General features: G+C 38.3%; 1 non-coding gene across 1 annotated transcript; it reads right to left on the bottom strand.

Annotated features, from left to right (window-relative positions):
- Positions 1 to 242: 242 nt before the first annotated feature.
- LOC145060646 (small nucleolar RNA R71) lies at positions 243 to 349 on the bottom strand. The gene has a single exon (XR_013686862.1). It is a non-coding gene; the product is annotated as a small nucleolar RNA R71 (small nucleolar RNA).
- Positions 350 to 4725: the final 4376 nt, after the last annotated feature.

Below are 4725 nucleotides of genomic sequence, written 5' to 3'. Positions count from 1 at the left end.
TTCCTTTTTACGGGAAGGATCACGAAGACGCTTACAAGCACTTGGATGAAGTGAATGATGTGGCTGATTACTTCAACGTCCCGAATGTTCCACGCGAGACCCAGCTTCTTCGCATGCTTCCTGTCACATTTAAAGGAGCTGCAAAAGATTGGTTAAAGTCACTTCCTCCCGGATCGGTCACCACATGGGCCAAGATGAAAGAAGAGTTCATAGACCATTTCTGCCCGCTCTCCAAGATAGCCAAGCTAAAGAAAGCCATTGCCAACTTCGAGCAACAACCCGATGAATCCCTTTATGAAGCCTGGGAAAGATACAAGAGCCTACTTAGAAATTGCCCACACCATGACCTTAATAGCCAACAAGAGGTCTCCATTTTCTATGATGGAGTCAATGTCACCACAAGGCAATTGCTTGATTCTTAAGGCCCGCTCACAAAGAAGGCGCCCCCGTTAATTCAAGAATTAATTGAAGAATTCTCTAAGCACTCTAGAGAATACCATAATCTGAGAAACGAAGTAAGTCGTGGGGTAGTGAACGCGGCAAATGATAGCATGGCGGCGGTGATAGCTAAACTTGATAGTTTAGATCGAAGAATGACAAAAATGGATCAAGAAATCCATGCTATTAGGGTAGGATGCGAAAATTGTAGAGGGCCCCATCTCACAAAGGATTGTGATTTGGATGAGAATGGAAATAAGAAAGCTCAAGTCTTTTATTCAAGTGGTGATCGATATGATGAAAATTGGCGGAAACCTAAGAAGGATTGGCTACCATACGAGGAGTATAAGAAGTCAAAGGAGGAGAAATACAAGCAGAAGGAGAGGGGACTATACCAAAAGGAAGAACTGGTAGAAAAGAAAGCCGATTTAGAAGAGTTATTCACTAGATTCATAGTCGCGTCCGAAAAAAGACACAGTGATCACGATGCTGCCATACACGAGACCAGAAACATGCTTAGGAATCAGCAAGCATCAATTCTCAACATTGAGAAACAGCTGGGGCAGCTGGCGCATCAAGTGAATGACAGAAGACCGGGTCAACTTCCGAGTAACACCGAACCCAATCCAAGAATGGAGAATGTAAGTGTAATAACCTCCAGCAGTGAAGAAACACATACAGAAGCACTGAGAATCTCCAAGAAGAAGGCAGAAAAGGTAGAAGAATCGGATCCAGCAAAACCCGATCTGACTCGCCGAGTCACTCCAATGGACTCGACGAGTCCATACGTAAATAATAAAACTGCCAGTACTTTGAAGCCTTATAATCCTCCTCTGCCATACCCAATCAAAGCCATGCCTGCAGAAAAACTAGAAGCATACAGAACCTTCATGACGCATGTTAAAGCTTTACAAGTTAATGTGCCATTTGTGGAAACAATGCTCCAAACACCCAAGTACTTCAACTTGCTTAAGGGCCTTTTTGCTGCTAGGAAAGATTTGGCTGAAGTCGCGGAAATATTGATGAGTGAGCTACCTGAAAAGAAGGGTGATCCGGGAAATATTGTGATCCCATGCCAATTTGGTAATGAAGTTTCCACCCGAGCATTAGCTGATTCGGGGGCAAGCATCAATTTGATGCCTTTGTCATTCTTTAAGAAGTTGAATTTACCAGAACCAAGGCCGGTGAATATGAAGATCCATTTGGCGGACAAGACGATAATTCATCCACAAGGCATTTGTGAGGACCTCCTAATAAAAGTGGACAAGTTTATTTTCCCAGTAGACTTCGTGGTAGTTGATATGAAAGAAGACCCTGAAATTCCAATTATTTTGGGGAGATCATTCTTGAACACCGCGTGTGCTTTAATTGATATATGTGAGTCTACATTGACATTAAGGGTGGGTGATGAATCTATAATGTTTAAAGCTATTCCAGAAGCCAAGCAAGAAGAAGAAAAGAATGAGGAAATCTCAATTATCCAATTGGATGATGAGATATTACAAGAAGAGCTTGCACGGTTGCTAAAAGAAGATCCAAGCAAATTTTTGATACACTATGAAGAAGATGTAGATGTTAACAAGGACTTGGAAGAGTTAGAAAAGCTACTGGAAGGAGCCAACTCAGAAAAAACCCAAGAAGTGATGAAACCCGATCAGACTCGCCGAGTCACTTTAATGGTTACATATTATAAAATTTAGAGTCTTAATTTAGGCTAATTTTAAAATTTTGCATACCAAAAGTATTACTTAGGATCTAAATTAGAAAATTTTGGTAAAAGTAAAATTAGGACTCTATGTTAGAGTTGTGTTAATGATTGCATGAAAACCCAAATGTTTAGTTGAGCCTATATACGTTCTAGTGCATTTGTAGCTTCCTTATTCCAGTGAAATCATGGGACAAAAACACGACCCTGCTCGGCCCGAGGGATGCAATATGTTTAGCAACCTAAACTTGAAATGTATCCAGGAAGATTGTTATCATTAGCCAATAAAGGTTGAGGTTGAGCGCCCCTGCTTAAGCATGTAGGGATTTGAAAAAAAAAAAAGAGAATTACAAGAGAAATTGTATGAATTTTGGAGCATTTAAAGTGAAGATCAAAAGATCAAAATTCCAAGAAATCCAAAAAAATTGAAGATACCCGAAAATCAAACAATAAAGGTGGTGAATTCAAAGAGATCAAAGCAAATATCAAAGAAGAGATGAATTCAAAAGAGCTCCATAGTGGTATCAAAAACTTGTAATTTTAGATTATGTATGCTCGGGTTGCTCAATTAAAAACACCTTGAGGGTAAGAGGTTTTCTGCGGATGGATTCGGAGGGTTGCATAAAATGAGCATAGTTCGGGATGAGTGGGCAAATGTTTATGAGGATTGTGAGTATTTGGAGTATGGGAGGTCTTTAGGAAAAATTTTAGACACAAATGCATGCGTTGCGGTCTTGGCATAATGGTTGGGTTAGATTGGAGTTGTTATATATGATTCTAATATGTTTAAAATTCAGTTTTGCTTGGGGGCAAGCAAAAGACAAGTGTGGGGTATTTTGATATGTGCATAATTAGTTCATATTAAGTATACATTTTTATTCATTTATTAGCTAAATTATTGCATATTATGGACAAAAGGTACTTAAAAGTGTTAAATTATGTTTTTCAGTCCAAAGATGAAGCTCGGAAGCGAAAGGAAGCGGGAGAAACAGTTAGAAGATCGAGAATGAAATAAAGAAGAAAAACATTAAAAATAGCACCTACTCGGTGAGTCAGATTGACTACTCGGCGAGTCCAATCGAAGAATCAAGAAGATAATGACTCGGGATCCCAGAGAGTTATCACAATACGGGGAATGTGAGAGGGACTCGACGAGTCACCACATGACTCGACGAGTCGATTCGTATATTTAAAGATAATTCCACAGATCGATAGGGAGGAGTTCTGGGACGATTCAGAAGTACTTTGCTACGATTGAGAAGCCAGAGAAACCCTAGAAGATGACGAAAGGAGCTAGAATTCAATTTCGGAGAGTAATTGAGGCAAAATTTCATCATTCCATTTATTCTTTTGTTTTATCATTATGATTAAGCAATTTGACTTTGTTTGTTTGTTGTTACTTACTTCAATTATGAGCTAAAACCTTTAGACTTCTGTTTGGGGATACAAAGTTGACAATATGGTTTGATTGATTGGTAGGATTAATTCCAAGTTGGTGAATTTTTGTTATTTTAGCTTGCTAAAGAACCTTGTGTGTGAATAATAATTAATTTTCTGTTAATAGGAAGATAATTGATTCATGAACATCTATTGATTATTGACCTCATATGCTATGTGATCACTATGCTATATGTCTAGGATTAATGAATATGAAACTAGAATTAATAAGAAAATTGAGTAAATTCATGTGCAAGCTTGTAAGATGACCATCAAACAAGGAGTTAATTAAAAGAATAAATTAGTTAACTATTGCAAGTCTAACTTAACCCGAATAATTAATCTAGTGAATATAATTAAATTAGACAATTGGCCACTATTTAAGTTAGTTTATTTGCTAAGGATTAGGGTAGTGAATACGAATCTAATCACTTGAATCGGTAACCAACGAAAGAATTAATCCATTGCAACATTACCTCGAAATCAACCATAGAGTTAACCAAGTTGAACTAAACAGAAGTTCCTTTCCAATTATTGAATCTAGTTAAGTCGTTATTTTCTAGTCTTAAATTAGTAATAGTTAGTAAGTTTCTAGTCTTGAAAAACTAGAGAAAAACCCTTACTTCTTAATTAACTTAGATAAAATTAGTTTTTGATTTAATTTGCCGTTCCTTGTGATCGATACCCTGCTTATTTAGCTATACCACAATTGATAGGTTCACTGCCTTTTGTGTGTTATTTGATAATTAAAAGTAGGTTTAAAACTAAGTGAGTCTACACACATCATTACTGCTCCTCCATTCAGGGTAAAGACCCAGCCCGAATGCGAACGGTAGTGTTCCCTGTCGGTCTGAAAGCTGGCGTCACTATACCCTCGCACCTTCAAGTCATCACTCCCTCCAAGAACTAAGAACCATTCCTTCGTCCTTCGAAGGTACTTAAGGATATTCTTGACCGCAATCAAATAGGCTCTTCCAGGATTCCCTTGATATCTGCTAACCATGCTCAAAGCAAAGGCTACATCAGGGCGAGTACAAGTCATAGCATACATGATTGAGCCAACTGCAGAAGCGTATGGTACTCGGCTCATTTCTGCTATTTCAGCTTCAGTACTCGGACTTTGAGTCTTACTCAACTTGGCATTA

This window comes from Lactuca serriola, chromosome 6 (assembly GCF_051521515.1).
Source record: "Lactuca serriola cultivar US96UC23 chromosome 6, Lser_US96UC23_V15, whole genome shotgun sequence".
In the NCBI taxonomy this organism is placed as follows: domain Eukaryota; kingdom Viridiplantae; phylum Streptophyta; class Magnoliopsida; order Asterales; family Asteraceae; genus Lactuca; species Lactuca serriola.
The sequence above is the reverse complement of the archived record's forward strand: the minus strand, read 5'-3'. Positions and strand labels throughout refer to the sequence as shown.